This window comes from Anoplolepis gracilipes, chromosome 5 (assembly GCF_047496725.1).
Source record: "Anoplolepis gracilipes chromosome 5, ASM4749672v1, whole genome shotgun sequence".
NCBI classification, from domain to species: domain Eukaryota; kingdom Metazoa; phylum Arthropoda; class Insecta; order Hymenoptera; family Formicidae; genus Anoplolepis; species Anoplolepis gracilipes.
The window spans coordinates 5,438,877-5,466,874 of NC_132974.1; the positions used below are offsets into that span (position 1 = coordinate 5,438,877).

A 27,998-nucleotide genomic window follows, 5' to 3' on the forward strand; every position below is an offset into this window, starting at 1 on the left:
TGAAAAAGTGCAACCGCAATAAGAAAGTAATTTCAAATGTAAAAGAAAGATTCACTTAATTTAGGATTCCGAAGAATATTCCTGCATTCGCGGAAAATTATTTATACCAAAAGTTTGGCTTATAATAGTGTGTTAAACTTTCATTCTTTTTCTAAAATATTAGTTTCTTCCCTTAAGAAACTTGAAAAAACGAGAATCACATAATTCTCCTTGTCTCGATAAAAAAGTTTAATAAGGAAAACCGAAATCTAATAAGCTTTTATTTGTTGGCACATATACATGAATTGGCCAAGAATTATTTCCATCTCTCCTTGTTTTATCAGACAGATATAATCGAGACTTCCTTGTATATCCCAAGGTTCAAGATCCAGCAGGAAGATCTTAGAAGATCCTCGGCGCGTCCTCGAGCTTAGACAGGGTCCACGGGTATTTCCCGATTTGGCGAAAGTGCGCAGCAGTAAATTCACAAAACCGTCGTAGAGGATGAAGGGGGACATGATAAAGGCGATGAGAAGGGTGCCGGCGATAGAGAGAGGTCAAACGAAGGCGACCCGATGTACCGATCTCGAAATGGAAGCTCGCAGTGAATCCTCGTTAATACGAGGCACGCTATTTCCACGTTTGGTTAGCTCTATGAAGCTCTCGCCCTCCAACAGAGAAACTCGATCGACCCTTTCGCTTAGCTTTAGCCCAACGTCTGCGCGCTTCGTCTTTCAAGATCGTCTCGGTCGTCCTTGAGCGGAGGACCCTATAAAATTGCGTCTCGTGTGGGGATTTTGAAACTCTACGATCCGATATCTGCGACCGATATATCGATGTTCGCGGGAAATTTTTGGAAAGCCGTTGGATAAAACTCGCTGGAATGTTCGATAATCGAACGACAAAGAGTAAATCTACCTAAATCTTGCTTTCCTTTGACAGATTGTTAGAATAATAACCTTGGTAGTAAAAGTTCAACTTTTTAAATTTAATGTCATATTCGTCCAGTTTTGTCACATTTATAAAAAATATCTTATTAAATTAATTATAAATTAGGAAAAAAAAATATTTGTATACACATATATTAATTGTGAGAGAAAAATCACAATTTCTACAAAAAAGGGAAGTTGTAAATATATTAGAATTTAAAGCATATATCTAACATTCTCTCTATAAAGTTTATTTTACGTTACGAAGATCGCACTATTTCCTCGAGAAAGAGAACCAGGAAAAGATCACGTTCCGTTAGAGATATTTCGAAACTCGATTCGATTCGAGACTGATTAGATAAGTTTCTTGGATAACACGTATATCAAATAAAATGTCTACTGAATTTATAATTTAAAAGAAAAAAATATATTCTGTTTTTAATAATATTTTCGTAATTAATACATAAAGGTCTCTTATCTTCTAAATTATATTTATTTTAAAACTGCAAAAGTTCGTGCTATTTGAAAACTAAGTTCTATAAGTACTTCTAAGTTCTATAAGTACTTCTAATATAAATGACTTAATTAAATTTACAATATTAACTGTTATTTAAATAATACTAATTAAACTTGAAACTATTAGTATTTTGAAACTATTAGCAAAGTTATATGTGGTATAGAGGTTTCATTTGAATCATGGAAATAAAGGCGAACGCTTCCTATTTCAATTCTGAATTCGGTTAGTGAATTATAATAATGTTCCAAAACATCAAACTTTTGAAAGGACAGGCGAAGTAAAAAAAGTGTTGAACTAGCTATTCATTCGTTTCAAATTTACGATAAAATCGACATCTGATTTTTATAACGTAATTACAAAAACACAATATAAATGTCAACCAGTACGAGACAATTTTAGCGCGCGGAAATAAAACTCAAAAATAAAGATAAAAGAAGAAAAGCGCACATAAGTACAGAATGCAATTATTTTTAGATCTCATTGAAATCTCATTGAAAAAAAATTGCCATATTTCTTAGCTTGTTGTCTAATAATAATCATATTTAAAAGGGCACTCTGGTATTTGTAAGGTATCACGTGTAACACACAAAAGTCTTGTACAAAGAAAATGTCTGTCCTCTCCGTTATCCTCCTCTCGATAGCACAAAGGAATTTTTCGTCGGGAAAACTTTACTCGACGCACGAATGCATGTCGCAAGCATTCCCTAGTGAATTCTTCCTTTCGAACATACCGTTCTCGATCAACGACGCGCGGTTTAAACCTTGGGATAGGCAAGAGTAATGCGATGCTGTTGGAAATGCGCTAAGCCACTGAAATTAACATGATGAAGTCATGTATAATTAAGCACCGTGCGGAGCGCAAGATGGAGAACGAATAACACGTGTGTGTATACATATATGTATTCGTCTAAATGCAGATATGTATGTGTGCCTCCCCGACAAATGTGCGACAAACGTCATTAAATTATCCTTTACAGAATATCTTCTAAATTAATGAAATAAATATATTCGATATTGCTTTTCGCAATTTTTTTCTGTTAAATGGATTGATTTAATGGATAATTAATCGCGCTGTCTTTATTTTACTAACAAATTTAATTCCATTACTTTACCAACAGAACAAATGGAATGAAAATAGAAGGTAAATACTTCAATTATATTCGTCATCAAAATTAAAAGATATTTTAATCAGTCTGAATAATTGCTCAGCGATCGAATTTACTTTGCGTATCTTCTGTTTGTTCCTAAAGTAACAATTTCCTAATTTGTTCGGTAACTATTTAGGGGAAACGCGCGTTTCAGGTTACAATAAATTCCGAGTATCCTCATGTGTGTGTGCGTTTCATAAAAGATGCATGAGATAGCAATATATCGTATACGTTTGTCCTTGTTTTATCTACTATCCGTTATTTTGTATAAGCACGATATCAGGATTAAAATTCGCGTACTTAAATTCGATATGAACACAATATAATTGCGTTAATAATTTTGTTTATGTTGTATCAAATAATGACCAGTGTCATTATATATCGAGAAACTGATAAAACCAAGAACAATTGCATTTGATCGTCGTAAAATGGTCAAAATGGTAACTGATATTTTAATGAAACATTCTGTTAACTAATTGTAAGTTAAAACAAGACGGGGTTCATAATCTTGACAATAAATAGTTCCCTCAGAGTTTATAATATCGCAATTTCTTTTTTATCAATCAATTTGTAAAATTTCCCTACCTCTTGTACATAAAATTTCATTTGTAGAGCAATGTAGAAAAAGGAAAACATGAAAGGAACGTAATTTCCTCAAGTGCTCCGATCAACCGTGTTTCTAACGATACTATTAAAGTTTCTTCCGTTCATCTTCATCTCTTATCCCTCACTACCGTCAGAACCGTCGTATTGTCATCTGTACATAACGAGAAGAAAACAGATAAGTTACGAAGATAAAACTAATCTTAGATAGGACTTGGATGAGACTAATCTAATAAAACTAATTTTAGAAAATAGAAACAGAAAAGGTCAACATTGGATATCGACTTTAATTAGATGAAGAGAAAGAAAGAGGGAGAGAGAGAGATAGAAGGGAAGAGGGAGACAATCGAAGAGACAAAAGAGTTAAGAAAATGCGAAGTAGTCGCTCGATAAAAGCAGCATCGATTCCACCCTCTTATAAGCGACGAGAGTCCTCGTTTTTCTTTCTTTCTTTCTTTCTTTCTCTTTCTTTCTTTCTTCTTCTCATTCTCGCATATCAGACGCCTCACGCACGACAGTACCGTTTTCTGTGAAGGGAAAAAAGAAGGTACACACGACGGGGAGGCGCCGTCGTAGGTCTCGCGTTGCCGCCTCGCATGTTCCAGGATGTTGAATCTTTTATGCTGGCGACGCGCTGGTTCACTTATCTATAGTTTATATCGGCTTCACGCGGCAGACGGTCTCGAAATTCTACACTCGAAGACGCGAATCGATATCGCGAAACTTTACGCAGTTGTCGATATTGAATGTCGTATCAAATAAATTCAACATCATGCGAAATTGCTCCTTTCGCAAAACGACAATAAATAACTGAATCGTAATAAAATTTAGTATAATTGCTATTGAATATTGAAAACAAATAAGATAATCAAAATTATATTTGTGTGAAATGTTCAAAATTAAAAAAAGTATAATATCAATCTAAATAGAAGTTCTCAGCGCATCAATATCTATTCTTCGATCGCGTAATATCAGTTTTAATTCTGTGGCACGTGATATGATAGACATCTGTCGATAATTGATTGATACAAAATCGCACACAATGTCCCGCAACGATGTCAAATAATTAGATAAAATTACGCATAGTCTTCTGACTGTAGAATGATTAATTGCGTATCGCTCTGGTATTAGCGTACGCAGGATGGCCGTTCTATTTTGGCGATGGGTCGTGCTACGTTTTCGAAATTGATTAATCGCCGAATAAATGACGAAAGAGAGAAAGAGAGACGTCAGCAGCCGAGACGCTCGCGTCGTTCGTTCGTTCGCTTGAACAAGCCGAATACATTCATAACGTGGAACACGAAATCGGGAACATAGTCTGGCACAGCTGTAGCAGACAGTAGTCTAGTATACATATGCGCGCGAGCTAGCATAGACTGACGGGAGAAACATTTCAGCCGAATGTGATCTTATTAGGGAATTTGGTGAATGTTCAAGAAAGGAACTTATTCTCCGATTTCTTATTCTCTAAATATAAACTAAATTTTAAAGTCTAAAGTAAAGTATGATTTGAATTTTTATGTTATAAATTATTATCTTATATTTACAGTTTTAAAATATTTTAAAGATGTTGAATATAACATAAAGATTTATGGAAAAACACATTGCCTTTGCACTTGACATGAAATTCACAATATAAGATAAAAAACTCTGAAAGAAAGAAAGCGTGTGGAATATTTAAAAACTATTAGATAAAAATTGAAACTATTAGGTAAAAATTAAAAGAATAATCTTACGTATCATTTTCAGACTCTTTCTTCATCGTAATGAATATATCAGGAAGAGATTCTCTCGATGAAAATCAAAATCTGTGCTTACCTGTAAAAAAAAATTAAATTAGTAAATAATTAACAAATATTTATGCATTCTAGAGTAAGTTAATTTATTCATTGCAGAGTAAATTAATTTTTACAGCATTTTAATTTATCAAGTTATAATTAAAATTTTATTTTATTTCCTTTCTGTCTGTCTCTCTCTTTGTGCAAGAGAAGAACAAATAAAATCGATTAATTTTTCGATTGTTAACTCGAAAATTATGGAAACCATAATTTTATTATTGATCCATGATACATATTGTACCTTCACAAAAGATAAACGCAAGTGTGCGCGCGGATAATCGATTGCTTTCCAATGCTCCTAATAAATGTGCGGGTTTGCTTTGTGCCGAACAAATACAGGAACGTGGCACAAGTTACGACACACACGATTGTTGCAGGTACAATACATGATCGTCGGACGAACATACGAATACAAATGAGAGAATTCAATTTGCTTACATAGAAGAGACATATTTTTCTCTTTACTCGATCGATTTAACTATTTCATAGTAATAGTTTTAAATTTAATATTCAAATACATATAGTATAAATCATATATACACAATTTATAAAAATATATATAATAATATATATATATATATATATATATATATATATATATATATATATATATATATAATATTATATGTATATAGAACATACAAAATAAAAAAAATTGTTTTTTTCTTTTTTGATCTTGCCACTGCTAATCGATAAACGTGTATACAATTAAATTTTCATGTTTTGTCGATATAAATATGCAAGCGCAGGATATTTTTTTAAATTAAAGCGAAAAACAGTATGTGTCAAATACGATAAAAAGAGATAGAAAGAAAGCAATAGATCGAGGATATTAAAAGAAAAAGAAAAAATATGTAGAGAAAAGGTAGAAAAGAGAGAAGGTAGACGCGTACACATGTGTGCACAGACGAACCAGCTTGATACATTCGTCCATGCGCCTCTTGCTTCTGTCATACGACGCAAATATATCGCTCTATCGTCCGTCGATGGGTTCACATTGCGAAGCCCCTCCTTGTGTATTCACGCATACGCGCACGCATTGTGAATCTTTGAAACTCGAAGAAGAAGAAAAGAAAACTGGGCTGGACGTAATTTATATAGGACACGGGAGGCGCCTTGTTACGACGCATTTCTTTTCTTGTTATATTTTTGCTCTCTATTATAAATAATCATACAAAATAATATCAACTTAATCACAAAGAATAAATTTAAAAAAAAAATAAAGTTGAAACACTTTTTTAACTTGTGCTAAAGGTTATTAAAATGTAAAACTGATTTAAGAAATCAAGATTCAATCAAAGTTACAAATTCATGTATCAGCTTGTATTACACACACACACACACACACATATACATGCATAGCTCAAAATTTAAAAAAAATTAAAATAAAATTTCAGTTAATAAAATAAATTAGGAGCGACACTGATCTAATTTTAGGCAAAAGAAACTAAACAATAAACATTAAATGCGTGCAGCATTAAATGAGCGTAAGATTTCGTCGTTAATTGGGGAAACTAAAGATGACCATCTGCTATCCCTCACAAGCAGTGTTACTAAAAGTAGATGCAAGAGGGGACAAATTCAAAGTGTTTCGAAAAGTGACACTGACAATAAGAACTGGAAATCTTGTGAAACTGTTTCAGAATTATTTTCACACTCGAATCATAAAAAAATCCGAAAAAATTGATATTATTTAAATGCACAATAATATACACGTGTTATTAAGTACATATTATATCTAATAAATATATCTAATAAAGAACCTATATATAAGTTCAAACATCCTTCTTTCTTTTTTTTCTTTTTAAGAATCTTATAAAATAATATAAACAAAAATTTAGATTATTTAAAAAATTATACTTACAATTAGTTACACACACATGTATAATATATATATATATATATATATATATATATTTATTTATTTATTTATATATAAGGTATAAATTAATCTTTTAAATCAAAACTTTCTTTTATTATATTGCTTTAAAATTGAAAAAAAATATATATATATTATACAAATATTGTGTAATTATAAATTACATGTAGATTTAAATTATTTAACAAATATTCCGTCTTTTTATAAAATTTAGTCTGTCACTAATATTCGATTGCGCGGGATGTAATCATCGTCCTGTCATATGAACTTCATTTCCCGTGGGAGGAAACGACGACATCGATGGGCGCGGTCCATCCTTTGAAATATTCTCAAATAGATATAAACACATATATATTACATAATTAATCTGTATACGATAATTAGCCTGCGTAAAATAGTGATGAAAGAATTTTTCATCCAAACAGATATATGTAATATTCTAATATATATTTGTTTACAGAATTTACGCCTTTGTATCACAAATTTAATACTTGCTGTCGCTAGTCACGTGCTAGGGAAAAAATTAGTTTTTAACTATCTGATTATACGAGCTCGCAATTTCAACCTCTCTAATTTTAATCACGATTATACACAAGCGCGAGCGAAAAAGCTTTCTTCAGTCAAGCGGAATTTATGTCACGAACGAAATTTTGTTTGATGCGTATTTCACGGTGCAAATAAATTGCAAAAGATACGTAAGCATCAAAGTAGTTTACTATGGAATTAACTACATATATACTAGTTTACTATGGAATTAACTACATATATACTACTATAGTAGTTTATTATATAATATCTGTTTTTGATTTAACAAAAATTATTACTTATAACTACCGTAAATTATAAATTAATAACTTTATATTTAATAGTTAAATCATATTTTTTTTATATTGTATAATAACCGTTTCTAGTTAATTAATCATATATATCATTCTTGAAAATCTTTACTTTATATATTAATATTAATATTTTGTATAATTAAGGTATTATAAATATGTTAATTTTTAGTTTATAAAATTAATAATCATGTATTTATCGCACAATTAATAGACTAATATAAATTATCATTGTGAAAACTCAAAGAATAATACTTTGATTGAAGATTAAAGATTGTAGAATTAATTCAAATCTATTCTCCGTGGTATTAATTCCCGATGCAAAGCATGCACGTGCACATTTCGCGGCTAATTCCGTATTTGTCGAATTCTTATCCTCTTGTTGATTAAGACGGGCACGTGTAATTGAGACTTAATTACATCCGCGACGAGTGTGGCGAGGAGAAAATTATAGTAATTTTCACCATGCCGCTTCTTCGCTGAAGCGAATGCCTAGAACACAGTGCCTGATAATTGACAGTACAATCCGACACTTTGATCGGACGGGCTTAGATGGAGTCTTGTTTGCAACTTCGAAATTACTCGGATCGAGTGTACAAAAGTCTCGGAGGCTTAAATTGGCTTTTATGACAATGAAAAATTATCGTCGAAAGTTTTAAAACGTAGTTCGTATTTTTTGAATTCTTTCGCCGCTGCTAACGAAGACGGGCACTGCTTTTAATCCGGGTTTGATTACATCGCCGGCGAGTTTGTCGCCCGGAAATAATTACATGCCATTTTGATCCGTTTAACGCACGACAGCACAAGACGTAATGTTTTAACTATGTGTAACGAGAATTCAATCTGCCTGTTTTTTTACCTATTTGTACAGAAACTGTATAAATATTGATTAATTTAATATCCATAATTAAATTAAGTTCTTGGATCATACAAACAAATAAAATATAATTTTTTTTCTAAAAACAAGATAATTTTATAAACCATAGTTTCTGTTTGCAGTTATTGATTTGCTACTTTTGATTATCTTGTACCTAGATGAAAATTTAGTGTATCATACTTTCACAAATTAAAAAATATTAAGATATTAGAACATATTTATTAATAGAAACGCACGATTAATATTAGTGATAAACTTGCATTATTATGTTGTATGAGAATAAAATTTAACACGATTTGAAAGCGATGTTATAAATGCTCACATAATGTGTCGACGCGAGTGTAAACACATTAGAAGTGCATTGTCACCGAAAGAAAAACCAGACGCACTTGCCGAACCAGATGAAAAGTCGGGTGATAAATGTCCAAAAAAGAATTAGGCGCCAGAGTACGTTAAAAAGGCTTCATCCATAGTGTCACGTACATTCTTAAAGAGACTTCATTGAAACTGTCGCACGTATCTGGAGAACTTTTCAAAAAAAAACATATATTATAATAAAATTAAACGTGTATAATAACTAACTGTGATATTAACAACACGATCAAATTTGTACAAAATTATTAACAAGTATTTTAGTAAAGATAATATTAATAACGCGCAAAACAATATAAGAAATAAAGAACGGACGTATTTTACATTTTCACAACTTATTTGACATTCATAATTTATATTCTTGAATCGTAGGAAATATTCGTAAGGAGCATTAGATTGAAGAACTATCATTTAACAAGTAAACATAATTTAAGTGATGCTCATAAAATGCACGAAGTAGCAAAAACCTTCGCATCATACTAAGTTCGTGACGCGAAAAGACCATAAATATGATTCCGTGCTTCGGTACTTTGCTTTTACGAATGAATGGCGAGCGGCTGTAAAACGACCAACAAAGTACCGAATACGAAATACTCGTGAATTTTTCAACAGCCGACGTCGAGGAGAAATCTCGAGTGCGTTTCTTCGCAGAGTATCGTATCGTCTAGCTGGATGCAAAATCCTTGTCTCTGCATTTCGTATGTTGACGAACGCCGTAATTATTTACATCATGCATTATAGACGAAGTTTATAATGCATGATGTAAGATTTTTTTTTCTTACGTCAGGAGATATCTTCCTAGATATTATGTGTGTATGATTATGTGTCAAAGTACTGTTATCACGTCAATTCTATAGAATTAAAAGCATTATGTATTATAATTATTACAACATGCGTCAATCACAAAAACTTTAAGATATATATATATATATATATATATATATATATTTATGTAAAATAATAATTTTCAATAATTTAAAAATTGCACTGTTATCAATTATCATTGTACTCATAATATTGACCAATGTAATTTACGATATGTAATTACGGTACGGTAATCATAATAAACAGAAATAACGGATTTTCTTTTTTGGACATATTTACACTGTAGATTTTTGTAATGAGAGTAAACATCACTGAAAACGTAAGAATATAAATATATATAAAATTAAACATTCAAATAAATAAATAACACAAAAATTAAACAAAAAATAATGCTAAATAAAAATTCAGCATTAATTTTCGTTTTATTTTCATTCTTCTTCGCTTCTATTACCAGTATCAATACTTTAAATGAATGAGACGTTAGAAAGTGCCTTTCCGCATTACGTTCGTTTATTTTCCATTTTCGCGTGCGAGATTTTATGTAAGGTGAAAAGTTATTCAAGATGGATCTCAAATAAATTACATTGTCTATAAATTTCATTTATTTATTTTATGAAATCAAGCTTCTCTACACGAATTTGCATTTGATATTTATAAAAAAAACAATCGTTCCAATTGTTATAATTGACCGAAGGAATAAACAAAATATCCATAAATTTTATTTTATGATGCAGACTCTCTTCGTATGGATTAAAATAAATAAAATATTAAGTAACGTGTAAATATGCGCGATCTCGTTCGCATTCGGGATATCCAATGCGTTACTTTGTAGAACAATGACTGAAACTGAATGCATTGCACTGCTGTTCTTTGTTATATAATGCAAGCACATGCTTCATATTACTTTCTATAATATAATAAAATTCGCGTTGTTAATTCGCGTCTCCCTCCCAGCCCGACGCATCAGAAAATCACTTTATATTTTATATCATTCAATGTTTCAACGAGCGTGTAATGCATATTTCTCGCTTGCATTCCGATCATGATTGCATATAAACTAAATGTAAATCTTTCTCTCATCTTTCTGTTTATTATGCGGATATTTTGCACGTAATTTCCAATTGTTTATTCGCTATTTGAAGACTGATTATAAAGGATCGATATTAAACAAATGAGAAGATTTCTTTTGTACTCTTCACAATTGTTGTCATATTTATTTCTCAAAATATAAAGACTTATTTATCGCAAAGTGTTTTTATCTGTTGAATCGTATCTGAATACAAATTTCCTCTTACACTTAAGTAAATTACTGCTCAGCAATCAAACATAATTACACTTGGTTTACATAACATGTAAACTTCTCTTTTACACTTTAGACAAATTCAATTAATTTTGTCTCCGCTTCTAGATTATTCTAAAGTAATTCAGAAAGCAAACTTTTGCTCACAACGATTAACAATCTAAACATCTTAACAATCTAAAATCCTTTTTAATCCCTTTTCTCAATATCGTTTGTATTTATCGTCTTTAGCTTTTATCGGAAAAGTGATATAACGCACGCGTCTCTAAAATCTACAGTTTCTCTTTATCTCTCTCTCTTTCTCTCTTTCTCTCTTTCTGTCTTTGTCGCATCGACGTTTTAGAGAGTCCTCATCTAAAAAAGATTTTCATTTTCCAGCGAGTAGCTCGACGCTGCTTGTCGCTCGTTAGCAGGCTTACGTCCTCATGAAAACCTTCGTTTTACACCCTCATCCTCTGCGCGTCGTGCCAAAATCGCGTTACTCCCCGCTTCACGAGCTACAGAAAGAAGAGACGGTGAAGAACAACCTCTCACCATTCCACTCATTTCGCCCTTAGGAAACCGTATTCGAAGAATAAAGCAAACAGACGAGACAATGTGTATGTTTCTGGCGTCTTCAATTTATCTCGTCTTGCAACAGAGATGCAGTGGCTCATTCTCGCGGCTAATCTCTATGTTTAAACTGCACTCAATTTAAAATGTTTATTGCGCAATATGTTGACCCATAATTAATTTTACGTCTACTAATGAATAATGCAAATTGTCTCTATCTATTTTGAAAATAGTTAGTAATTATTTGATTTTTAATCTCCGCTTTTAAGTGAAACAATGAAAGATGCAATTTCCTAAAATTTAGCGAATGTTTAATAATGAAGCCAAATAATAATTGCACAATCAGATTATCAAAATTAGAAAGACGCCAAAAGGATAGTCGCAATATTTTATTCTTTTACGTTCGATTTTTGCAATAGACGCTGTCGAAAGTTCTGGTCGGTGAATGTATAAATATTGCGTTACATTTACAAACTGTCGAATTTATCCCTCATGTTGTAATGTTTATTTACGCTTTCAGCGGATCAGCACGTACGCAGCGAAATATTTGTTTGATCCAAACCTGGTGTTTTTTTTTCAACTCGGTTTCGTTGATGCAACCGTAAAATACAAGTAAATCCTGCGATTAACTGCTTGTATTCTGTTTAATCCTCTCATTCTCGCAGAATGTTTCAGAATTAATATGCACTAACCTATCCACCCACCTATCCATCCATCTACTAACTTTTCGAATCAAATCGAATAGCGTTAAATAATCATCGACTGAATATAATAATTTCTCAAATTAATAATTATCATGTTTTAATAATTTTCTGTGATGATTACGAAACAAATATTCAAAATATAAGAGGCTCAAAAAAACTCTAAAAACGTTATTGCACGTTGATTTATGCAAATTCGTTATCAACAATTATATCTCACCTGTTTATATTCTTAAAATATGACAAAATTCCAGTTTTTTACATAGTAATAACCTCAATAACCTTAATAGTAATAAATAACTCGATCGATCCGCGTCAAAAGGCTAGACATCATCGCATTCATTTTATCAGCCGGTATGATAAATTCGCACAATAGATACGTATCGCAAAAGGTTAATGTGACGTCGCTGGTCATTTGGCGTTCGTGCGCGCCTTTACTCGGTCGTGCCGCGGGCTGATGCCAACCCCCCGGGGGACATAAAGTTTACGGACAATACGCCTATTTCCCCAAAGACCCGTTTCATGTCGCCGCGCGCGAAATTGACGTCTGGACGTATTATAAGGGGTCGCCCAGCGGCGACGACGTGGTTGATGTGGGTACGTTACACGCCTATACACACACACACACACACATATATATATATATATATATCTCCATCACGGTTGTATGTCATAATTCAGCTAAACGGGCAATGGCACATTGCACATATGGTAAGGGATAGACGGACTGTATTTGCAGAAGGGACACAAACTCGCTCTCCCCGTCATCCTCTTTCTCTCCATCTATCTCTCTCACTGCAGCAGAGTGACACACGCGTGCCGGATCGGGGAAGATCCGCAGCAATAGCAGTAACTCTCCCCCATACCGTCGCCAGCGCGTTGTGCCCACTTGAATAAACATCAATTTGATAACGCTGGATATTGTGTCATCCCTTACATGCGCATTCGGCGAAGCCGCTTGCGTCCGCACCTGTGCACCGTGCGGTAGCAGCCGGAGTAGTCTGCGGCCACGTAAATACCCCCTTTCTCCGCGGTGCATTATTTTCTAACTACATTGTTTTGTTATCGCCTCGTACGAGGGCTCCATTAGTGGAGTATCATCGCTGTTATCGCACGGCAAATATATGTACGCGAAAGTTGTATGGTTATATTGAGCACGGGCCGTTTTGTTCGTTTTCCGCGTATTTTCCACGATTCGCGTTATCGCGCCGCTTTATTGCTTTCGAGATCAATTCGTCGATTCGATAGTTTGGTATTCATTCAACAAAAAAAAAAAAAAAAAAAAAAAAAAAAAAATTGGTTATTTTTTTATTATACACGATCGTGTCCATACATTTTACTAAAAACAGCCATGTCCTTTTCACTGAATTCTGATCAGTAAGTGGATTAAGATATGCAAATTTTCACATTATTACCGACTATAGATTAAATTAGATCTTTTATATATGCGTCATGTAAAAGCGCTTATACAAGCGAAGAATACTTCACGATATACGTAACATTATATATCTGCGATTTATGAAATATATATATCTAAGAATACTTAAGTTAGTGAAAGTATTATTATAGACCAAGAGAGAAAGACTTACATATAGAGATATGATAGGGTAATGACTTACGTAGAATAATAATAGATACATGATGCACTTACATAGTGTATTACAAGTATACATAATATTCTATCACTGTTGTTACATGTTGTGCATCAGCCGCGGCAGTTATTGCGTATTGTAGTTGCGCAAGCTCTGTAAGCTTGTCGATAAGCATTATGCGCATAGGGACACTTCATATAAGATAGTACTATTGCGATATAATGTGCGATTAGAACAAATTTGCCAATTCTATATTAGATGAAAATGAGAAAGAAATAGATGAAATGAGTGTAGATAATTATGAAATATCAGATATAATTAATCTCTTTGTACTAAAGATATTAAAATTTATTTTTAATTATTTAATTTTACAGAGAGAATCCTACTTAATTAACATATTAAATTTTTTTAATAAAAAATTTTTTAAATTAAATATAGTTACTACATAAAGTTAAAAATCAGAAATAAAATAATAAAACTATATTATTTTACGTAAAATTATATTCACTCTAATGTTTCATTGTGAATATTTTACAATTTTGCAAGAAATAAAATTCATATAATCGAGTTCATAAAAAAAAAATCCTACACTAATTTTCATTATAAATTATTTTGTAATAAAATGTGAACACTTTTATCTCGCAAATTCTCGTAAAATATGGAACAAAAATCTCATGGAATAGAAATTTGGATCCTCAAAAATTCAAAATCAGACAATGTGATAAAGCGAAAATCGTCAGTAGCGCAATGAGAATTTAACTCAACTTCATTTTCAACCGAGAGACATTCTGTCGTACTGTCTAGTAGAATTTCGCGAAATTCGCGCAGCTACGAATTCCGCTTAGCAAGCGAAATTATTAGAGCGCGCGGTAATCAGTGGAAATTTATATAGACGACTCGTATGTCGCCATTAAATATAATATTATGAATCACGAGTGCGTGGTGTGTGTCAAGGGTCTTTCGAACTAGAGAATATCTTCCTGAAAAATCACGAACGTGTGATTATGCAACCCGAGTTCAAGCTCTCTGAGAGAAAAGACAAGAAAAAAAAATGCATCCGCTTCTGTAATTATGCGGCGATTTTTTTTTTCTTACGAAGAAAACTTTTCAACTTATTCCAAATGTAATATCAAATTTTAATTTAAGTATTCTTAGGAATTATATTAAGTACGTAGTGATGCAAAAGTGTATGTGTGTGTGTGTGCGTGTGTGTGTGTGTGTGTGTGTGTTTAGCTTATTTATTTTTATGAATTAATACGCTGTCGCACCATAAGTATGCACGATTAGATCATTGAAATATTTATATTACAACTAATATGAATTCGCAAGAGTTAATCTTGTCAGCTATAATATAACTGTAGATAAATTTTTATATATGTACATGCATCGCGGTGCTATCAGTATGCTCTTCGTATAATGAGAAAACAACATACAGCGCGATGATCGATTTATTTCTCCGTGCTCGGAGGAATGCAGAGAGAATCGCGAATTCCGGCGAGTGGATAATTAGGCCGAGCAACGGCAATAATAATGCGCTATAGAATAATTGATATACGCACTGTCGAAGAAAATGCCGCGTTATGAAAGTGCACTCACTCGTTCACTCTCACACACACACACATTTTCTCTCTCTCTCTCTCTCTTTCTCTTTCTCTCTTGTACATGGCCGAATAAATAGCCGGCTCTATCACTTATGCGGACCCGGATGTTGAATTGCGAAAGAGTCGTTCAAACGGGTCGCGGCTGATGGCGTAAAAAACCCGTCATTGCTCGCGCTCTCTGATTGTAATAATTCGGGAAAAAAAGAGAGAGAAAAAAATAATGCAATACGCAAGATATCGCATCACACGCACTCTGTGGAGAAGACATTATATCGCGATGACGCAGCGAATAACAATTAAAAGAAGAAAAAAAGTGCACCCGCATAAATCGCGTGACGGTAGATACGAGCGTTTTGTTTTCGATTGCGAATGAGCGATGAAATCGTTGACGATATATGTGCGAGCATATGCGAAACGTAAAAATTGATCACCCGCCATATACGTGCGTCGCAGTTTCATTTCCGCAATTTCGAGACATTATTCGCACTGTGTGTCGCAGGGTTTATATAATTTCTGAACGTCTGCCGATTCGGAGAGATTGCTCTACCGCTTTGTCATTTTCATTGTTAAACACGAATCCAGAGATGCCTATACATTATTACCCGGCATTGTAATCTTACGAAAGAGCGATAATAATATCTGCATTTTCTATTGTTTTGTAAGGACAAGTGATTGAGACAACTGTACACGACAGCTGACTTTTTAACATTAAAAGTTAAAAGCAATCATATCGCGTAAAGCAGATTACGCAAATGCTATTGACGGCAATATAATTATACATAGAATATTTTGATATACCATCGAGAAATGACAAGAGAAATCATGCATCCTTTCAATTCATGCAAAATTACATATTTCTCACACTGACAAACAGGCAAATGGAACGCGCGACGAGATGAAAAAGGTGATTTAGTTACATCTCAATATTGCGCTCGGGAAGCTGAAAGGGAAGGGAGATTCGTTCGTTGAGCGGTCAACCACCAAATAATAATCCGCGATCGGTTGTGCGCGAGATATTCGGCCTGACCTCTGGCAACGCGATCGAAGCGGATGGAAATTTAATTCCCTGGAGAGGATGGTCGAGTATCGCGGGACCGAACAGAGTAGGCGAAGTCGCGGAATTGAATTTTGAAGGATCCTATATGCTATATATATGCATGAATACACCGTGCGCGCACGTACATATGAGCGTATATAGGCGACTTCTCGCAATGTATGCTTGATGCGTATTTCACACTAGGGAAAAAATATTTAATAGTATTATATGTCAAATATATACATATGTATACATATCTACATACTTCTATATAAATTTGTAAATATGCGTTTAAAAATGCAGACATAATCATTACATATTTGTTTCATTACATTATTTTTCAAATACTTTTCAAGGTTTCCAAATTTTAAATAGTTTATGTTTTTTATCATTTATTTGATACGATATATTCATTGTTTTATTATCAAATAAAATTACCTCTGTATAAGTTTTATTTTGTTATTGGTGCGAAGCAATCTCTATGTTGTACATTATTCTTGTATATTCTTCGTCTATATAAGTATGTACGATAGACTGAGATATATTAAAATTCATATTAAAATTATACATTTAAGATCAATATCTCCAACAGATGTGAAGCAAATTATATTTCTACCACTTTGTATGGATATATAAACTGCGATATGATCTCACTAAATTAAACAGAGTAATAATTGTAAGTGACAGATAAGAAAATTGCGTGTATATGTGTGTGATCTACGAGGAGACACAATTTTATTAACTGAAATAAAAGCTATGTAAAAGCTATAATTATGTATTATTAAATAGAAACTGCACTCAGCTATATCAAAAATTAATGAATCTAATATACTTCGAGATTCATGAATTTGACATTACAAAGAACTTTTAAAATTAATAATTAATTTGCGAGTTAAAGTTAAGATTTACCTTGTAGAATTTAAGAGATTTAGAATTTAATCTTAATTTAATTTAATCTTAATTTAATTTAATTTAATCTTTGTTTAATTTAATTTAATTTTCATCTCAAAATCGTAACTATTATCTTATATCAAACTAACTTTTTTATATTAACTACAAAAATAATTAAATAATACAAATAAATAATAAAAAAGTAATATAATGAGTGTATACAAAAATTCATAAAGATAAAACTTTTAATTTTACAACGCATCACAAATTATTTATTAATTTTATATTTTAAAAGGTTAAAAGCGCTTTGCGCAATGTCAAATTTATGAATCTCGAAATGTATATAATATTAGATTATTAATGATCCATGCAGGTCCTCCTTAAACAGACAAATTTCTGATTTAATGGTTTTGAAGTTAAAGATAGATTTTTGGAAAGAAATGTTCTATTTTAACACGTTTATAAAATTTATAATATCGTAACACGGGATTTATCAAATACGACAAAGACAATTAGGGGGATAGAATCGTATTAATCAATTTCCGTTCACACTATATGCCAGTAATGGTTAATGTATAAATGAGCTCAACCGAGAACCAATCGAATCGGCCCTGGAAGGACCAATGGAATATACGTGTTCACGAGGGATTGTGCAGGATTTCCGACATCCAGGAGATTCAGCTTCGCTGCAGATAGTCTCAAATTTCGTCTCTTCTCACTTCTCACTATCCATGTATCGTTTAGCTGTTTCAAATAACGTCTAAAATCCTCGAGCTTAGGTTTTCTTCGTCTCTCGAGTATAACACGTGCCGAAATTTGTCAAAAAATCAAAATCAAAAACTGAATAATTAAATAATATTATTATATAGTATCAAAATCTAAGATATATATATTGCAAATATGATTATTGTGTATTAATTATTATTAAAAAATTAATGATTATTCGATTAATAATGATACGCATTTGTGCTACAATTTAAGTATTTTATATTAATTTTGTTATTTACGCCTTAATTACGTTCTCTCTGTTAGAGAGAGAGAGGCGTAATTAACTGTTTTGGAACAAATTATTAATTAACAATTTGCCGATTAAATGCATATTTCCCTCCGTATTAAAATCCTTTATAACATTCTTTCATTGTTGCAATGTCGATATCCTAATCATTGATGGCTCGTGAAATTTTCGATCAAATTGTGACATAAATCACTTACGTACTTCACTGATTTACCGTACTATTTCGCGCATTGCATAACATTTCACAAATATTCCCATCGAACATTGCGTCAAACGAGATTCCCGCAAACGTCATCGATGCATCGATGATATTTTCCTAGTGTTCCAAATAATCGCGTAATATTTGTACGTCCGCAATTTGCGGGGGCCGATCGTGAAGCGTTGCTGCTCTTTCTCGTAATATCGTTTCAGCGTAACTACGTTAGTTTAGCCAGGGCAAATAGTTAGGTACGGGAAAGGATGAGCGGAAGTACAGGATAGTAGGTGTTTGCTGTTAAGGCAGAGATAGGCAACGGCAGCAAAGTGCAATGGCGAGCGAGGATGTTCGCTTCCCGTTAAACGGGAGGAAGACTCAACACCAGCTTCGCTTCGACGTCTTTGTAATATCCGGCATCCTTATCTCAAGGTCACCCAGCTTCCGGTTATTGCGCTCTGTACCTGTCGGTTTTCCAGGTCGCTTGGTATTTTTCTATCAAGCGTCGGCGACATGATATCCTATCGACTCTATAAACTTTATAGTTTTACGTCAGTTAACGTGCGGTGAGACACGACCATTAAAAGATCATGACAAGAAAGCTTGGTGTTCTATCTAAATATAATCTATAGAAGTTATTAATAGGATATAAGGCTGGATACGAGGCTATTAAATTAAATTAAAGAAAAATTCAATTAATTTTCTACTTATTTTTACTTTTGTGTAGAAAAAAAAAAAAAAGAAAATTGATTTCGATCATAATCATCATAGTAATCACGTTATCATTTTACTTAATTTTTAACGTTTACGAAAGCGCTGCATATAATAATTGATGTTGTATTAATTGTTATATTATACAAAAAAAAAGAAAGAGAGAAAATAAATCTTATATTAAAGAGATTAAACTAATTGTCAGAGTCAAGCGCATTTAACGTCAAGCAAGTTTTATCACTAGTATCATACTAGTTATTACAAAATTTAGTTTTGCCTTCACATCAACCAGATATGCTGTTACCCAAGTGTATAAGTCCTACTTAATGCCGTAAATTTAGGTGTCATGAAATCGGGACAAGCTAATGCGGGTCATAATGCTCCTAAAAATCGACGCAGTTTAATGTGACTCGAGTTTTATCAGTACAAACTACAAACTGTGAGATTCTGACGACATTACACGCGGAAATATAAGAGGCATTTCACGTTGATATAAAGTACAACTCACAATCGCAAAAGAAAGAGGAAGGATAACAAAGAGTAAAAAAATATATCGATCGATAAGCCTCACGGTTATTTAGATAACCGTGTATCCGCGTGACATCACGGGAGTGCAAAGCTGGGATAAGCGGAAGAGGAAGAAAAAGAGAGAGAAAGAGAGAGAGAGAGAGAGAAAGAGAGAGAGAGAGAGAGAGAGAGAGAGAGAGAGAGAGAGAGAGAGAGAGATAGAGAAGAGAAGATACCATAGCATAGAACGAACAGAGGATCGAGATTATCGATTTTCGAAGTAGAGAAAATAGCGAGACTCGTCGACGCCCCCTCGCTCGAACGCGTCGCGGGCGAAAATATGCGACAGCTAGAAATAAAGGCCGGTTCCGCACGAAAGATTACTGGTTCCTCTGCTGTTCTGAGCTGCTGCGAAGGAGAAGAAATGGCAGAGTCCTTTCCGTTTCGACCTTTTCATTCTTCCTTTCTCGCTTTTTCTTTTTCTGTACTCCTCCAAGGTATGCGCGTTGTAATTTCTCACTTTCACGAAAGAACGCATACGCGTTCGTACGAAAGATATGTGAAGTAAGATTTATTTTGAAATTCTGATAAATGTGATAGTCAAAAATAATATAGAAATAATTCGTTATTTTGCATTTATATATTTCTGTTATATATGAATACTTTTAATTTTTTTCCCATATTATTTAAAAATAAATATATATTAAAAATGTGTGAGAAGAAATTCTGGAGATAAAAAATCGGCGATATCGAAATAACAAAGCATTTCTGCGCGTGAATTTGTGAGTATGCGCCAATGCAAGAAGATTGCCAACGAATCCAAGGAATGTCTGAGATTTAGGAGCGCGTTGGATAATAATCTATGATTAGACGCGTTCGTATAATCAAGAATAGAATAGTCATTCAGAGCATTTCTGTCGAAGATCAGGGAATAATTAGATTAACAGTTTTTTCTTTTTTATGTCAAATCTCTCTTTTATTACTAGAGCACAGAAATAGACTAACTCGAACAAAACGCGAAGTCGGGCGTACCCTTACACAAACTTTTTCCTTGTTTTCCAAGTTCTAAATCCATTTCTAAAGTATATTTCACACAGAAGACGTCCTATATACATACATATGTAACAATCGGGCAATCGAAAAAGCAGACGCAAGGGAGGAAGAGTGAAAAAGAAAATTCGGACGAAAATTCGCGCGAAACCTGAAGAACAACTTTCCTTCACTACACAGGTTACACACCACGCTACAAAACAGATACACATTTATTCGCGGAAAGTCTCGAGTGTCGGGCGGATAGGGGCGAAGCGAAACGACAACGTCCATCCCTCGCTAAGAGAAGGTAGAAGAAGATAAGACGGAACGGAAGTTCTTCTCCTCGATCTTCTCCCTTACAATGTGTGTTCCCGCACACCCTAAATACATAAACATCCAATACAACAGTGAGCTTTCCCATAGTCAGGATACCGACGTGAGATATGCGTTTAGAAGTACACGACTGTCGAGATGTACAAGGTTGCTCAAGGTATTGCAAAACAAAGTGTTGAAAGGGGAATATTTGCAAACGCAAATTCCTCGTACAAATATTAAATAGGTATTATAAAGATTACATGAGATATAGAAAGTAATTTAGAAAGATACATTTTAAAAAATAAATATAAAAATAAAATATAATAAAATATTATTTATATATAATAATATTATTAAATACATATATTATATTCACTATACTTTTGTATTATTCAATAATATGATATTAAAAAACAAAATTAAAATATCAATTTCGTTTAATACATTCATTTAATAATATTATTATATATAAATAATGTATTATATTTTATTTTATTTTACCCTGTTTAATACTTTCATATTTATATTGTCCAAGATTAATTTCTGCGGTTGCATCTTTGAACAAAATTCCCTCAACTTGTTCAAGAAATTACATCAGCAAATATCGTCAAGATAGTCTTAAACAGAGGGTCAAATAAAGATGCTTTTAGAGAAAAGAAACACTCACAAGATGATACGAGTGAAAAAAGAGCAACTGTCTAAAGCTATGGACCACCTTGGACCTGCGCGAGACGTCGCGACGTCAGGATAATACATCACCGACGTTGAGATAAAAGTTTGCGCTAACGTTCATTGCCGCGAAATATGGTAGTAAGCATATAAAGTATAGAAATGGACATAGTGCGGTAATCATAAACAATATTTTTTACTGCACATTTATATTGTGTAATTGAACCGCAGCGCATAATAAAAGTGGAATGGATGTTAATAAGATCTAATTCTTTTTTGCAATACAACAAATTGTATAAAATCGCATAAAATCAATTACAATTTATATTCTATAAAAATATATTTTTTTACTAAAGTAGATTAAAAATACATCGCATCGAGGATTTTCTGTTGTGTAAAACAGACAATGAAACTACCCTTGATTAGAACAATAGAAACATTGATGCAACAAAAGAAAGTAACAAATCACTAATTAATTTTGCAAAAAGGCTGCATAGTAAATAATAGGAAGAAACGAATAAGAGAAAGAATCTGTCTAATATCTATTGTAATAATAGAGAGAAGAGAATCGGATTATATTAATTAGTGAAATGTCAAATCGATTCATGCTTTTTAAATTATCTTGAAAGTAAGATACCAATTAGCGAAAGAAATTGTTTCGCTCGCTATAATAAAAAAAACGACATGAAAGAAAATAATTCGCGTATCAATGTCATACGATGCAATTGTGATTGCAATTCTCCATGCTTTGCTTTACATAACGGAACTTTTTCAAAGACAAATTCTGATCAATTATAGTGAACATAATTAACTATTGTGATAAAATTTCATTGAAACGAGGAGTCAATTGTGAAGTTGTCTTTTCTATTTTTCAATCAAACAGAGAAAGGCAACTGTACTTCGCAGCTGTATTTGAAAACGTAATTTCAACTGAATTTATATAAAATAACAAGAATTTTTAATTTAACATTGTCACTATCTGTCAAAATTTACGTCAAAATTTAATAACTTGATCTTCAAAAGAAAGATTTGTACTAAAATTGTATGCATTAAATGTGAATTTTTAAAAGCTACGCTTCTTATTTATTAGTCTTTTTATTATTTCCTTTTTTTATCCAACCTCAATGTTTTGATATCCATACATCAAGTAAAGAGCTAATTGTTAATTTTTTTGTGGATCATGAAAAAGTTCGAATTTTTTTTTTGAGACTTTTTTCGATATCAACAAATATCAATGTTTCCTTTAATCCTCATTCTTTCAGCTATTACTTTGTATCTCCGGAATATTTTGCAAGTTATTATTTGGCAATTGATTAAGCGGAAAATTAATAAACAATCTTATTTTTATGACATTGCGGTGTGAAAGCGGTGCAATCGCGGAATATGCATAAAAGTAAAAGTTCGACTCATTTATAATGCAGAGTAATGATCGTTTAAATTGCCCCATGTAATCCGCGCGATCCGGAATGTATTATAAGCACCTGAGTATAAGCGCATATACATAAGTATGTACATATATACTATGTATGCTCTTCAGATTAGTTTACATTACGTGGTTGCAGCAAAGAAAACAGAAAATTATTGAACTTTTAAAGAAAATAGAAATAAAACATTAGTTTCATATAGTCCACATAGATTTATTCACGCATTATAAGACCAATTATTTTCAAACTTAGTTCTAGATAAAAATAAAAATAATCCCGGATCCCGATAGAAACCATTTTATTTTACTAAAAATTTTCGAATAAATATTCAACAAAAAAATATATAGAAATCATAAAAATTAATAGGAAAAATTTGGAAACCTAACATTAATATTATAAAATAGAAATAAAATAATTTCAGATGATTAAATAGTCAATCGTTCATGTTATTGACCGATATCTATATATACGCTCATTGCAAGTAATGCAAAAACTTTTGCAGATACGGGTGAGACAAAAATCAGACAGGGAAATTAAGCGTACAAGCGATAAATTAGAATCAAGCTGAATGTGACACTCTCGCACATGATTCATGTACATATAAACCCAGTCGTCGCTAATAGGTATTAACCATGAGCTGTTTAAAATTATAGCTCGTCCCTCTAACAATTCTAACGAGAAAGCGACTAAACAATCAATGTGTATAAAACGTATTATTTTAAAACTCATAAATAATTAAGAATACTAACTTTAGTTTCAATAATTCCATAGTTTTTAATCAATTAAACAAGCAGTGCTGCCCGTAAAAATCAAAGTTCAAAGTAAAAAATATTTAAAAGATATTTAAAAATACTTACACTTAACACTTTAAAAAATATATAAATATGTTCACAAACAGAACTATGTAAAAACTGTTTTAGATTAAACAGAATTCTCGAAAATTGATTAACATCTCATATAAATGCGTGGCGGTATGTCTCTCATGAGCAAAATAAATTATTTAAACATTATTTTCATACTGCTAATTACCAGAACACTTTAAAAATGCATGTACATTATATGTGCAATCATATACGAAAGTTGTTTTAGAATAAACAGAATTTTCGAAATTCGATTAGCATTTCATAATATACATATACATGACGGTACGTTTTTCTAGAGTAAAATAAACTAATAGAAAAATTATTTATACTGTTAGTAATCAAAACAGTTTAGAAAATGCAAGATTATATGAACGAGTTATACTCAATACTATATGACAACGGTTTTAGAATAAATAGAATTTTCGAAAGTTGAGTAATATCTCATATAGGTACGTAACAGTGTGCTTATGCACATGAGTATTTCTCGGGTAAAGTATTGAAAAAAATTATTTAATATTACTAATAATTAAAACTCTGAAAACTGCTCAAAATTATACACAAATTGTTTTAAAATAAACAATCTTGAAAAAAATATATATATTTATATATATATATATTATATATATAATATATATATATATATATATATAATATATATATATATATATATATTTATACAAAACAAACTGAAATGCCAAATTCACGTTATCTCAATTTACCTGCCGACGATTTTTTAAGCATTACTTATCAAACTTTAAGCGCTTAGGAGATTCACAATGCTTATATAAAAAGTTCTATGCGTAAAAATAATTAGAATATTAATTAAACAAATTAAATTGAAAAATTAAATGCTGATCATATTTCGATAATTTTATCAATTGATGAGATGTGTTATTCTTCGTTATTCTGCAATTACTTTTAATAATTTTAAGAGAAAGAGAATTTTATACATAAAAATTATTAGAATATTTATTAAACAAATTACAAAATAGATTGCCCGAAATGTCAAACGTATAAATATCGAGATGAGACATTGGTCTTATTTCAACAATTCTACTTTAATGAGATTTTATGTCAATCTATAATCACTTTTAATTTCCAGAGAGAATTCTATAAGTAAAAATTATTACAATATATTTATTAAACAAATTAGATTAGAGACACCAAACATAAAAGTATTGATTGTAAAATGAGACGCTAGTCATATTTCGAATGTTTTATCGACTTTTAAATGAGATTTCATGTTGTTTTTTGTGTCGTTCTGCAATCACTTATACTTTCTACAAAGTTTTAGATATAGGTAAAAATTATTAAAATATTTATTAAACAAATTAAATATCGAGAAACATTGATATAACATAAATTTCATTTACGTTTAGTGTCTCGGGCGATCTAATTTATATAATTATCTAATATAATATTCTAAAAATTTTTACGCATAAAACTTTTGTAGAACAATTGCAACATTCTCAAGTGCTTAAAATCTGGTTAAAAAATGCTAAAAAAATTGTCGAAGGACAAAGGGAATGCAGCGTGAACCTGGCGTCTCAGATTATCTCGATTTTTTCCCGACCTATTTTTGTAATAACCAGTACTATTTGTTTAATCTATATATTAAGAATTCTAAAATTATTAAAAATAAAATCAAAACTCTCATCTAAATTAATGAGTTTCTACAAAATGAGACGCCAGTTTCACATACATGGCTGACTGTTTACAAGATAAAAAACAAAATTTTCAAAAAAAAAAAAAAAAAAAGAATTTTCGAAAAAATTCCCTGAATTCCAATAAAATTCCATGAGACTGATTTCCCTGAATTTTACAGATATAAAAGAAATCCCTGATTATTCCCGATTTTCCATGTTTTTCCAGGGACTAGACACCCTGTGTATTTTATAAAAAATATTGTAAAAATATTGCAATAACATCATAAATATAAACATACCTTTTTTACAATAATTTGATGTCAATATGTCGATTAATTATTCTAATATTAATTAGTATCATGTAATATAACATAATGTGAAAATTGTGAAAAAATAGATAAATGAAAAATATGTCTCACTTTGACGTATATATTTCTACAATAATTTTTTTATATATTTATATATATATATATATATATATATATATTATTCAAAAATATTTTTCAGTGTAGGTATTTTAATGTAGTGTATATGTATGTATATATAAAAATAGAATTTATTATATTACACAATATATATTATACAATCGTATCAACTCGCATGTAGATAAATATGAAATAATAATAATCATAATTATTATTTCATATTTATGTAGTGCAACAATCGTTATACTGCTGTTTCATTCTTCTTTCTAACAAAAACTTTGAATATTAATGATCGATAATTTATTATCGCACCAGTGACTGAAGCATAATCTCGACTAGATGTTACTATTATACACGGTTAAGTTAGGTATTAACTGCAATGTTTAAAATTCAACGATTGATACTTTTTTCACCATTTCCCGAGATGCATTTCTTTCTTTATTTACATATTACTCACTATTAAAAAACACAACTCGTGATACTTATACTTTCTCTCAACATTTTTGCACTTTGATATATACTTTTGAGCGGATATTGATTACGGGTATATATTCGCACTAGTTGCATTCACGTAATCAGTAATACCTTGATTCGGCTTTACTCCCGACGACACATTTACGTGGCGATTCATCTGTATTGTGTCACATTCGTTACATTATTCCATTCGTTCTATATCACACTATTCACTAGCTCTCTTAAACTGGCAGAACCAAATCAGCAAAATCAAACGGGACCTAATGGATTATTTAGTACTTATTTTGTACTATTTTGTACCACCAAAAATAATTTTGTAACCCATGCCAATTCAGAAAAAATCGTGGCGCTGCTAACTTAATATTAAGCTGGCAGGACCAGAAGAAAAAATTAAAAAAATAAATAAAACAAAACAGATACAATTAGTACTGAATTTGTACCAATTTGTACCACCAAAAATAAATTTGTACCCCGTGCCAATTAAAAAAAAATTGTGGTCCTGCTAACTTAATATTCAACTATCGTAATAAAAACCATTAAAAATGAAAAATAAAAACTGATCTGATTAATACTGAATTTGTACTAATTTGTACCACCGAAAATAATTTTGTACCCCGTGCCAATTAAAAAAAATTATGGTCCTGCCAGCTTAAGAGAGCTGATATTCTTACGTGTAGTTTATCATAAGAGTTAATCAATTATGTTAACAATTGCTAATTATAAAGATTATAATTAGCTAATCGTATTTTAAAGAATAATACGCTATATACAAAGCATACCTATTCCTTCGAATGTCGCCGTACATATGACAAGAGCAACAGCGCGTTACGTCTGTAAAGGTCGAGCGCCGAATACTGTGTGACGATGTAAGATAACAAATTCCTTATGCCTATAAAATAATATACGTAGGTATGCCGAATATCCTTTGTAAAAAATAGTGACGCGTCCTTGTTTGTATCCTTGGTATGCGTGACGTAGGAAGACACGGCATAGGACATAGTGGGGGAAGGCAAGTGGGGGAAAGGACTACCGCGCCGCGCGCCGCGTCGCGCAGAAAGCAGAGAGACGAAAAAATTATTATTGTTCAGCCAACGCTCGAGAGTTAACAAGTACGTATTCGACATACATATGTCGTATTATTTTATATAGGCATAAGGAATTTGTTATCGTACATCGTCACACAGTGTTCGGCGCTCGACCTTTACAGACGTAGCGCGCTGTTGCTCTTGTCATATGTACGGCGACATT

At 31.9% G+C, this 27,998-nt stretch overlaps 1 protein-coding gene and 1 long non-coding RNA gene across 4 annotated transcripts in view; both read right to left on the reverse strand.

The window, feature by feature from the left end:
* The window catches only part of Stet (stem cell tumor), a 373,411-nt gene that overhangs the window by 79,778 nt on the left and 265,635 nt on the right, over nt 1-27,998 (reverse strand). The window lies entirely within an intron of this gene.
* LOC140665596 (uncharacterized) lies at nt 16-27,984 on the reverse strand. 2 transcript variants are annotated; one of them, XR_012046638.1, is made up of 4 exons: nt 27,530-27,984; nt 8,996-9,134; nt 4,913-4,994; nt 16-3,330 (listed from the first exon to the last, which is right to left on the reverse strand). It is a non-coding gene; the product is annotated as an uncharacterized lncRNA (long non-coding RNA). The 2 variants fall into 2 exon arrangements; XR_012046639.1 differs by lacking the exon at nt 8,996-9,134.